General features: G+C 43.2%; 1 protein-coding gene across 1 annotated transcript in view; it reads left to right on the top strand.

Moving 5' to 3' along the window:
- The window catches only part of LOC149175653 (initiation factor 4F subunit (DUF1350)), a 235,989-nt gene that overhangs the window by 8,447 nt on the left and 215,239 nt on the right, over nucleotides 1-12,303 (top strand). The gene's annotated exons all lie outside the window — the stretch shown is intronic.

Raw genomic sequence — 12,303 nt, forward strand, 5'->3', positions numbered from 1 at the left:
GCAGATAAAGAGCGAAATTACAGGAGGAGAATTGCTGGGAAAAGAAAAAATCGAGTTTTTGGGCTATCTCTCTCTCACATGTGTGAATTTACTGGGCTACTATTGGGGTCAAAATTCTGGATTCTGCTGCTGGGTCGAAGTTCTATTGTTGGGAAAAATCAGCTGCGAGATCAAAGTGCTAGGTCGAAGTTGTTGCTGGAAGGTTGTCATTTGTAGGAGAAAGGAAGGGATGACTTGGTGATTGGAGGAAGTCTTTGTCTAGGTCAATGAGTCTTGGATCATCTCGTGAAACTATTAAAGGAATAGTTGTTGACTAGGTTTTCTCCTATATAGGGGCTTTGCCCCGGCTATCCGTCTACATCTGGTGTCTTTGATCTTTGTGTTATGGTTTTGGTAATTTCTTGATGAAATAAGATAAAAGAAGAACATAAGAAAGTTAATAAGAACATAAGAATATCACAAGTAATTATCAACATAAAGAAAATCTTTCTGCCTTTTTGATTTTCCAACATGGTATCAGAGGTAAGGTGAAGAAGAAAGAAAAACGCAGCTTGAAGATCTAATGAAAGGAGAACAAGGAGTTTTAAGAAGTTTGAATAAGGGTCATCAAGGAAAAGGATCATATAACAAGTCAAGCCCACTATCTTCAAGAACAATGTCTAACTCAATGAAGGGAGAAAACAAATTAGAAGGAGCATCCAATTATAGGGCATGGAAAAAGAGGATAGATCTCATCCTTGAGAAGAATAAAGTCTTGGATCTAGTCAAAGGAAAAGTAAAGAAGCCTACAAATGAATCAAGTGATGCAGAAAAGGAAAAATTCAGAGAAATAGAGATATTGGCCATGACCCTAATGGTGGATGGAATAAAGGATAACCTCATCCCATATATATCCAACATAGATTCCACTCAAGAGATGTATGAGGCCTTATCCAAATTATTCACAATCAAGAATATTGGTAAAATTTCAAGTCTTAAGAATGAACTAAGAACTATAAAGATGACAAAGGAAGACACTGTGGCATCCTTCTTTGTAAGGATAACTAGAATCAGAGATGAACTCCAAGCAATAGATGAGATAGTACCTAAAAAGGAGCTTGTAATCACTGCATTTCTAGGATTACCAAAATCTTGGAGTGCCTTTTCATCAGGGCTCAATAGTTGGAACGAAACTCCTACATTCGAACAATTATGGAATGCATGTAGTCAAGAAGAAGTCAAAATTTCATTAGTAAGCAACAAAGAGAATGAAGAGGAGAAAATCTCCAATGCCTATTCCGCTCCTCACAAAAAAAAGGAACCTTCAAGAAGTCTAAAGGGCCTAGAAGGAAGGTAGACCTATCAAAGATTGAATGCTATAATTGTCACAAGATGGGTCACTATAGAAGCAATTGTCCCGAGAATCCGGAGAAATAAAAGGAGAAACAAGGATAAAACAAATGTTACTGAAGATGGATCTCCAAAGAAGAACAATACCACAGATTCGGAAATAAAGGACTTATACTACTATGTCCCTCTACTAAGCTTTTGAATTCTCTTTCTTTGTATTTTGATTTTTAGTACTTATAGGTTTAACATGGTTTGGAAAAACATTTTTGAATTTTTTTGTTAAAGTTATAGGTATCCCTCGAGATTGGATTAAGAGGGAGCCCTCACCATTTTTCCAAAGATAAGTATCTTACTCCTTGTATTATCTTTTATATTTGGTTTTCCTTTTCCTATCTAAATGTGTTTGTATTAGATGCTAATAACATTTCTTTTCATGTTTTCCTTGGTTAGGAAAAGCTTGCTAAATGCTCAAGGGATACGGAGAAGACCTCACAAGACAAAGCATGATAGAAGTTCTATTGGAATTGATGTCCTACAAGGTTTGTCTAACACAAAGGTATGTCTTAGACTATAAGCTTTGTTCTCTTCGTGATAAAGGTATATTCATTCATTCTAATAAATCTACTTTACATTACTAACAAATGTTATGTCTAGGACCTTTGAATCATATAGATTCTTATTTGGGTGATTAATCATTAGATTGAATCTACCCTCATTAAAATCATGTTTATGGAACCCTAAAAAGTTCTCTATAAAACCTAAGGGTATGTCAATGCTAATGTGAAAACCCTCGCCTACTTAGGCTTACTAATGAAATCTTGAAAATACCATTCTTCTGATGTTTGGGGTTTTGATGGTAATGTCATGTTTGGAGTTTTAGTATTGTTATGAAAACCCTAGTCCTTTAGGGTTGGATGGTAATGTATTCCTAGACCTTGAAGTTTTGGTAAAATAGGTTTTATGAGCAAAACCCTTATAATATCTAGTGTAAGCTCCTAGGAATGAAACCCTAGGTGTATGTTTATTAGTCTAATCAAAACACTAGCCTAATCAAGATCATTATATGTCTGACTTTAAATGTATTGATATTTGTCTCTTGGGCTTAACTAATGGATATTGATATGCTTGTGTATGATTATGAAATCCTAGATATGTATATGTGCTAACCTAATCATTGATGCTCGTAGTATGTAAATTCTAGGGTTTGTATCTAAGCCCTAGTAGAACTTTGTTATTCTAGGATATGGTGATATTGCTTCCATTATGATGATAAATCTAGGGTTCACTACAAACCCTAGTAGAAGTTGGTCATATCATTGAAACCTTAGATTATCTTGTGCTTGGTTTTGTTTGTTGACATCTAAGGCTGAGTGTCTCAAAGATGGAATCTAGGGTTTGCATTAAATCCTAGTAGAAGTCTAACATATGAATTCTAAAGTTGTTGGATGCATTGTAGAACTATACTTGTTTGAATTGCTTCTAGGGTTTGCAATATATTATAGTAGAGTATGTCATATCTCTGGAAGAAATATTGAGGCCCTAGATATAATGAGATTGATATCTTGATTGAGTTACTAATGTGATCTAGGGGTTATAACCTAACCCGAGCAAGAAGTTGAGGTTTAAAAGTATGTGTCTCTTGTTGATTATGAGCCTAACTAAGTTTAGGTATTTGATGTCTAAAGTCTAATGCTTCCATTATTGTATGATTTTGATATAGTTAACTTCATGCTTCTATATATGTATTTGGTTGTACTTGCTATCTAAGTTGTGCAGGTACATAATCTCCAATGCTATGGAAAAGAAGTTGATCTCCCTAAGTTAAGGAGCCTGGATAACAAAAAGAGTATATCTCCCAAGTTGAAAGGGAGGGCATATTATAGTCATGATGGATACCTTGAAGAAGAAATTGAAGAAACCAGGATCTGGTTGTAGAATATGTTGCTGCATGTGAAGTAGGAAAGGAAGTTGTATGATTGAAGAAACCTTTGTCAAGTTTTGTTTGGGAAGCCTCTAAGTCCTACTGTGATAAACTGTCAAGCAACATCAAGATGTTTGAAGACCACGAAGGTTTGTGTTTACTTATGTGTAAGGTTGTTGCTGATTAGGGTTGTGATTGTTCAGGTAAATCTCTCGAAGTTTTGGAAGCATGCTTGAGGTTACTGATTTGTTTGATCAGGAGAGATTTGATGTGTTGAGGCTTTGTGTGTAATACACATTCCCTGGGAGGACATCTGGATGGCGTGTGTTGATGTCTAGTTCCCGAAGTAGGGAAGGTGGTGTTGGTCATAGAGCTCTAACCTTGCATTATGCACCTAGTTCCCTGGGTTGATGGTTAGTAAGTAAGCCTGATGGTACCTAGAGAGGCTGAAAGCTTTAGTCCATCTTAGTCCCACCTGGATAGATTTCCCTGGTTAGGAATCTAGTCTGTGGTATTGTGAGTGCCTAAACTCTTCATGGTTCATGTGTTTTGAGATCTTCCATGTACTTGTATATATATGAATACCTCCCTAGTTAAGAGGGAGTGTTGAAGAATGTAACTAGGTTTGGTCTTCATAATTGTATTTGAGTCATAATGAAATATATTTATCAAAAGAAAGAAAAAGAATTTTTTATTATTATTGTTACGACTTATTAAAGCATGGGTTTCATGCTTGGGTCATCATGTTTTAGGACAAAGTCCCCATTGAGGACTTCTAGGTTTTTTCTTCAGTCATTAGAGTTATTGCCCAAATAATGAGACCCTTCTTGGGCTTATGAATCATGTAAAAGAATTACTATTGAGTAAAATAAGTCATTTGTCACCTCCACACCAAGGCGGCCCTTACCTAATCAAGTCGGCCTACATGAGGGTAATTCGAACTCTAGAAGAGGCTATATATACATCGTAGTTCAATTCATTTGGAGAACTCACAAACACATGTTCGATATAGAAGGAGGAGCAAAAGAAGTGTGAAATTATAGGAGGAGAATTGTTGGGAAAAGACAAAATCGAGTTTTTGGGCTATCTCTCTCTCACATGTGTGAATTTACTGGGCTACAACTGGGGTCGAAATTCTGGATTATGCTACTAGGTCGAAGTTCTATTGCTGGGACAAAGTTCTACTGCTGGGTCGAAGTTTTGTTGCTGGAAAAAGCCAGCTGCCAGATCGAAGTGTGTGATATTCCTAATTAGCTATGGCTAATTGGAATATTCTATTTTGTTCAATTTTTGCCTTCTACAGTTATTTGTAAATAAAAAGTGAGGAAGGGGGACATAACTCACTTTAGAATAGCACAACGTTGTGACTTAAAGGGGAGCCAAGGGGGCCAAAGTGGGACGCAGAAATGGAGCCCATGCAGACACATGGAGAGACTGCACAGGAGGGAAGAACACATGGCAAGAGGAGAAGCACGCAGGAGGAGGTGAGCCTAGGGATTGTGAGAAGCAGAGGCTATAAAATAGAGAGGAGCCCCCTCATTTTGGATCATTCAGTTATGTGCATTTTGAGCTAGTTGTTTCGGCTTCTAAGCACGCTGGCTGTTTAGTTGGTCTGCAGCACTGTTTAGTGCATTGAGTGTCTCCGTTCGGAGATCTCACCCTTAGCCCCGTGGGACTTCGAGTGCCTGCTCGGGCAAGGTATTTCTATCGATATTTCAGCAGTAGTTTTATCAGCATTTCAGCAGCAGTTTCATCAACATTTTGGAGGATTGCGCAACACTTGGAGAGGGACGCAGTTCTTTTTGGTAGTAGTGCTAGATTGGGGTTTTGCAGGTGAAGTTATGCGGGGAGATTGAGCAGGGGTCCAGCTCTTGTCTCATTGGAGGATTTTGGTAGGGTTTCAGGCAAATTTTAGAGGGGTTTTTCAATGGCAACGCAGGGCATTGAGGAATTGGCAGAACCCCAAGAGGGTGTTTTTTGAGGGTCGGCCATTCCAGGAAAGCTTTCTGGGTTTTTCTGGGTTTCTTGAGTACAGCCCGAATCCAAAGTTTCAGCTTTTTTGGAGGAGGGAAACAACCCCAAATTATCATTCGTTTTCTAGCAACAACAGGAGCACAGCAGTAGCATCCACGCAGAGAGGCCATTCTTGTCATTCTAAGAGTATTTCTTCACTTGCCTTGTGCAAGTCGAGGTGCCATCTATCTAATCACCTCTTGTACTCATTTTATTGCTCAGTATAATAAAATGGCTTAGCATTTCTCACTGCATTTCTCGTGTATCTGCTTATATTTCCAGTTTACATTATTATATGCTGTTTCTCTGTTATTTTATCACTTCTGGGTTATTATATCATTTGCACATATTTGGTTGGAGTTTGTTGGGGTTTGGGGAATATTCTGGGTTAGGAATATTACAGTGGTATCAGAGCATAGATCTGGCTCAGCCTGTGGAGCTAGCAATCTATGACACCAGGGGAAAAACCCTACATTTGTTACAGAGGTAGGAGGTACAGAGACACTAGACGTAGGTTGGAGAATACCTACGGGGAGGGAGACTATGTTCCTGTGGTGGATACAGCACAGGTGGAGCCTGTGGTAGACGCAGAACAGAGAGAGCCAGTAGTGGACGCAAAACAGATGGCCTACGAGGACGGGAAGAGATTTGCGGATATGCTCCTCAAATCAGTGCAGCATCTGTCGAGGCAGATTGAGGTGATGGGGCAGAGATTCACGACAGTTGAGGCCAAACAGTGTGAAAGCCCACGAGTTTTTAAGATTGGTGAGGGATTAGGTGCATCCCATCACTTGCCAGAGCAGCATGATACTGTGCAGCAGGTGGCCTCACATGCCCCTACACGATCTACCATGCCCACTTTCTTAGGAGCAGACACGGGGCCGTAGCCCAGCAGGAGGTAGAGCCCGACATATGGGCGATTATTTTGCAGAGTACCAGGCCTATGGGCAGGAGTTCAGGGAAGCCCTCTCATTCAGAGATTTTGTTCAACTCCAGCGGGATAGCAGACCCCGTGACCATCACAGAGGGTACCGACATTACCATGATGGCGACACCCACCGTGCAGCGAGTAGATTCCACTTGCCTATGTTTGATGGCTCATCAAACAGTTCGGGAAAGTCTTGGGTGGAGAAGCTAGACATTTATTTCTAGCTTAACCAGATGTCGGATGCAGAGGCCATCAAGGTGGCAACATTGCATTTGGATGGCAAGGCCCAGGATTGGTGATTTCATGGGATGGTTACACTGGGGCACTCCACAGTGACGACATGTGCTGAGTTTACCAGGAGATTGATGGAGCGATTTGATCGGAGGGATCCAGAGCAGCATTTTGTTGAGCTGACGAGGCTCAAACAGACAGGGAGCCCAGAGACCTACATCGCAGATTTCTTGAGGGTTTCCGTGATGGTGCCAGACCTATCCACGACACGGAGGGTCTATATGTATGTTGAGGGGTTAGCAGAGCCACTTCGGGGTCTAGTCGGATCCACTAAACCAGCCACACTCCAGGACGCTATCAACAGGACCCAGGACTTACAAGATGTCTTACCCAGGATCCGGACACCTTACCCCCAGAGACAAAATTTCCAGTCTAAGGGGAAGGACGTGAGGATTCCACCTCCAAAGGGGAATCCAGGACTAGTACAACTTGATGATGATGCCAGGAGGGAGCTGAAGAAGAAGCGGTTGTGCTTCACATGTCAGGAGCCGTGGGCATTGGGACATAGATGTGTTGTTGGTAAAGCACATTTTATTGAGGTCTTCTCTGAGAGCAGTGGAGAAGAGGATGACAAGGATGATGGGGAGGCAGGAGATAGCCATGCCATGCCCCTCCTTTACCACCTCCACCACCAGCAGCAGGAGGTGCATCATTTGCACCTACTGGAGGGGCCCTTGCAGCATTGCGAGGAGTACCCAAATATCTGACGCTACGCATATGGGGGACAGTACGTGGCCAGCGAGTATCAGTTTTGGTGGACAGTGGGGTGACCCACAACTTCATCAATGCCCAGATGGTTGATCGGAGAGGTATACAAACAGAGAGCTTCGATGGGTTTTCAGTCTTGGTCCGAGGAGATCAGACCATGACGTGTGCTCGATATGTTCCAAAGCTTTCAGTGATGATGGGCACCTACACGTTGACTGACCACTTTTTCGTGGTCGATATTCCGGACACCAACATGATACTGGGTGTTCAATGGCTTATCACTCTAGGGAAGGTCACGACAGATTGGAAGACCCTAGAGATGGAGTGGGATGATGAGAAGACAGGGAGGCATGAGAAGATTCGAGGACAGCACACATATCCGCCTCAGACTGTTTCGGCTCATCAGATGGAGGCAGTCTTCCGAAAGGGGGACATAGAGTGGGCAGTGGAGTTGCGTGCATCAGAGGCAGGGACTTCAGGGCAGACGGTACATCCAGAGATACAGTCTATCCTTGATCGGTATGCCATAGTGTTTGGGGAGATTCCACTAGGACAGCCGCCGGATCGGGGGTTTGAGCACACCATCGAGCTTGAGCAGGGCATATAGGTCGTGATCACCACCCCCTATAGGCACCCCAAGGCCTATTGGGATGAGATTGAGCGGGCTATCCAGGAGTTGCTGGCTCTTGGGCATATCTGACCGAGCACGAGTCCTTTTGCTTCTTCTGTGGTGTTGGTGAAGAAGAAGGACGGTACATTGAGGATGTGCATTGACTACAGGGCCCTGAACAAGAAGACCCTGAAGAACAGGTACCCCATACCCAGGATTGATGAGTTGATGGACGAGTTGAGAGGGGCACGTTTCTTCTCAAAGATTGATTTGAGATCTGGGTACCATCAAATTCGCGTGAGGGAGCAGGACATTCCCAAGACCGCCTTCAGGTGTCACTATGGGCACTTTGAGTTCTTGGTGATGCCTTTTGGGCTAACCAACGCCCTAGCTACATTTCAGTCCTGCATGAATCACATCTTCCGTAGTCACTTGAGGAAGTTTGTGTTGGTATTCTTTGATGACATTCTCATTTACAGCAGGACTTGGGAGGAGCATCTCCAGCACATTGAGACAGTATTGCGTATCTTACAGGAGCAACAGTTCTATGCCAAACTCTCCAAGTGTGAGTTTGGGTTGACAGAGATGTTGTATCTGGGACACATCATAGGGGTGGATGGAGTGAGGATCCACGAGGAGAAGATCAGGGCCATCAGAGAATGGCCGGAGCCGAGAAATGTGATAGAACTTCGCGGATTCATTGGCATTTGTACTTACTACCAGAAGTTCTTCAAAGGTTTCTCGCAGCTTGCTGCACCCCTGACAGATTTGACGAGGAAGGGGGCATTCAATTGGTCAGATACAGCGCCGCGAGCCTTTGACAGGCTCAAGGAGGTTATGAGCAGCTGCCCAGTTGCCAGATTTTACGTAGCCTTTTGTTTTGGAATGTGATGCGTCGGGAGAGGGGATCGGGGCAGTATTGATGCAGGGAGACCACCCTATAGCCTTCGAGAGCCGAAAACTCCTTCCGCACGAGAGGTTGTATTCTATATACGACAAGGAGATGCTGTCCATCATGCATGCTTTGGCTAAGTATCGATAGTATCTGGTGGGTAACAGGTTCAGGGTGAGGACTGATCACAACACCCTCAAGTTCTTTTTGGAGCAGAAGCAGCTACAGGAGAGGTAGCAGAAGTGGATCAACAAGATCCAAACATATGACTTTGACATTGAGTATGTCAAGGGTAAGAACAACGTGGTAGCAAACACCCTTTCACGTAGACCAGCCACATTGTCTCTTATGAGCTTGGATACAGACTGGAGGGCTCGACTCTTAGTAGAGTACTCTAAGGACAGGTTTGCATGTGAGATTCTGGACGGACAGGTGGTAGATGACAGGTACAGGGTGATCGATGAGATTATCTATTATAGGGATCGGATCTTCTTGATTGAGGGGTCTCAGACTCTCAGCGCAAGTAGAAGATACTCCAGGCATCACACGACTCACCATTGGCAGGCCATCAGGGGTTTACGAAAACCTACAGGGCAATCAGAGAGAGGTTCTCATGGAAGGGCCTCAAGGAGGACATACTCCAGCATGTCAGGGAGTGCGATGTTTGCCAGAGGAACAAGGGGGAGATGAGCCATCTCATGGGATTATTGCAGCCTCTTCCCATTCCGGAGGGGAAATGGGAGGGTATTTCGATGGACTTCATCACAGTGTTGCCCATGCTACAGGGCGAGGATTGTATCTTTGTCGTTGTTGATCGGCTGATGAAGTACGCACATTTCTTTGCCATATCCACACATTATACAACAGCACAAGTGGCCGAGCTGTTCTTCAGAGAGATCTTCAGACTACATGGTCTTCCTAAGACCATCGTCAGTGATAGGGACAACCATTTCTGGGCGGGTTTTGGCAGGAGCTTTTCCAGTTGGTGGGGACGGAGTTGACACCAAGTACCAGTTATCACCCACAAACGGATGGGCAAACAAAGATAGTTAACAAGTGGCTAGAGGGATACTTGCATAACTATGTTAGTGGGCAGCAGCGAGCATGGTTGAGGTGGCTACATCTAGGGGAGTACTGCTACAATACTTCACATCACATGTCCATTGGTCTGTCACCATTCTATGCCTTATATGGGTATCATCCTTTATCTTTTGCTGATGAGATGTTTGGTGATAGCAAGGCTCCTAGATCCAAGATTTGGATCCAAGAGAGTCAGGACATTCTCCGAGCTCTCAAGGATAACATGGCTACAGCACAGAATCAGCAGAAGCTGTATGCCGACAAGGGTCAGGTGGAGAGACAGTTCGAGGTAGGGGACATGGTCTACCTACGATTACAGCCATATCGACAGTCGCCACTAAAGCAGAAGGGGGTTGAGAAGCTCAAGCCCCGCTTTTATGGGCCGTACAGGGTGATACGCAGGGTTGGACAGGTTGCATATGAGCTGGAGCTGCCCTAAGGCAGCAAGATTCATAACGTTTTTCATGTATCATGCCTGAAAAAGGCATTGGGGCAGCAGGTGACAGTGACAGATGAGCTACCACCCATGGATGACGAGGGGCATTTGGTATTGCAGCCAGAGGCTATCATTGATACCAGGGAGAGGCAGCTATGGAGCAGGATGGTCCGGGAATTCTTGGTGAGGTGGAAGAATTTGCCGGATGAGGATGCCACTTGGGAGAGTGAGAGGATCTTGCAGCATCCATCACTTCAGTTGCTTGAGGACAAGCAACATTTTTCCTGGGGAGACTGTGATATTCCTAATTAGCTATGGCAAATTGGAATATTCGATTTTGTTCAATTTTTGCCTTCTATAGTTATCTGTAAATAAAAAGTGAGGAAGGGGGACATAACTCACTTTAGAATAAAAAGTCACTTCCTAGGTAGCACAACGTTGTGACTTAAATGGGAGCCAAGGGGGCCAAAGGGGGACGCAGAAATGGAGCCCACGCAGACAAATGGAGAGACTGCGCAGGAGGGAAGAACACATGGCAAGAGGAGAAGCACACAGGAGGAGGTGAGCCTAGGGATTGTGAGAGGCAGAGGCTTTAAAATAGAGAGGAGCCCCCTCATTTTGGATCATTCAGTTATGTGCATTTTGAGCTAGTCGTTTCAACTTTTGAGCACGCTCGCTGTTTAGCTGGTTTGCAGCACTGTTTAGTGCATTGAGTGTCTCCGTTCGGAGATCTCACCCTTAGCCCCGGGGGACTTCGAGTGCCTGCTCGGGCAAGGTATTTCTATCAGTATTTCAGCAGTAGTTTTATCAGCATTTCAGCAGCAGTTTCATCAGCATTTTGGAGGATTGCGCAGCACTTGGAGAGGGACGCAGTTCTTTTTGGTAGTAGTGTTGGATTGGGGTTTTGCAGGTGGAGTTATGCGGGGAGATTGAGCAGGGGTCCAGCTCTTGTCTCATTGGAGGATTTTGGCAGGGTTTCAGGCAGAGTTTAGAGGGGTTTTTTCAGTGGCAGCGCAGGGCATTGAGGAACTGCACAGAACCCCAAGAGGGTGTTTTTCGGGTGTTGGTCATTCCAGGAAAGCTTTCTGGGTTTTTCTGGGTTTCTTGAGTAGAGCCCGAATCCAAAGTTTTAGCTTTTTCCGAGGAGGGGAGCAGCCCCATATTATGATTTGTTTTCTAGCAACAACAGGAGCACAATAGTAGCATCCACGTAGAGAGGCCATTCTTGTCATTCTGAGAGTATTTCTTCACTTGCCTTGTGTAAGTCGAGGTGCCATCTGTCTAATCACCTCTTGTACTCATTTTATTGCTCAGTATAATAAAATGGCTTAGCATTTCTCGTATATCTGGTTATATTTCCAGTTTACATTATTATATGCTATTCCACTGTTATTTTATCACTTCTGGGTTATTATATCATTTTCACATATTTGGTTGGAGTTTTTGCTGGGGTTTGAGGAATATTCTGGGTTAGGAATATTACAAAGTGCTAGGTCGAAGTTGTTGCTAGAAGGTTATCATCTGCAAGAGAAAGGAGCTTGTAACCATTGCATTTCTAGGATTACCAAAATCTTGGAGTGCCTTTTCATCAGGTCTCAACAGTTGGAACGAAACTCCTACATTCGAATAATTATGGAATGCATGTAGTCAAGAAGAAGTCAAAATTTCATTAGTAAGCAACAAAGAGAATGAAGAGGAGAAAATTTCCAATGCCTATTCCGCTCCTCACAAAAACAAAGGAACCTTCAAGAAGTCTAAAGGGCCTAGAAGGAAGGTAGACCTATCAAAGATTGAATGCTATAATTGTCACAAGATGGGTCACTATAGAAGCAATTGTCCTAAGAATCTAGAGAAATAAAAGGATAAACAGGGATAAACAAATGTTACTGAAGATGGATCTCCAAAGAAGAACAATACCGCAGATTCGGAAATGAAGGACTTATACTACTAAGTCCCTCTACTAAGTTTTTGAATTGTCTTTCTTTGTATTTTGATTTTTAGTACTTATAGGTTTAACATGCTTTGGAAAAACATTTTTGAATTTTTTTGTTAAAGTTATAGGCATCCCTCGAGATTGGATTAAGAGAGAGCCCTT

Source organism: Pinus tabuliformis, chromosome 4_1 (genome assembly GCF_031772625.1).
Source record: "Pinus tabuliformis cultivar Carrire ecotype Pingquan chromosome 4_1, CPIR1, whole genome shotgun sequence".
Taxonomy (NCBI): domain Eukaryota; kingdom Viridiplantae; phylum Streptophyta; class Pinopsida; order Pinales; family Pinaceae; genus Pinus; species Pinus tabuliformis.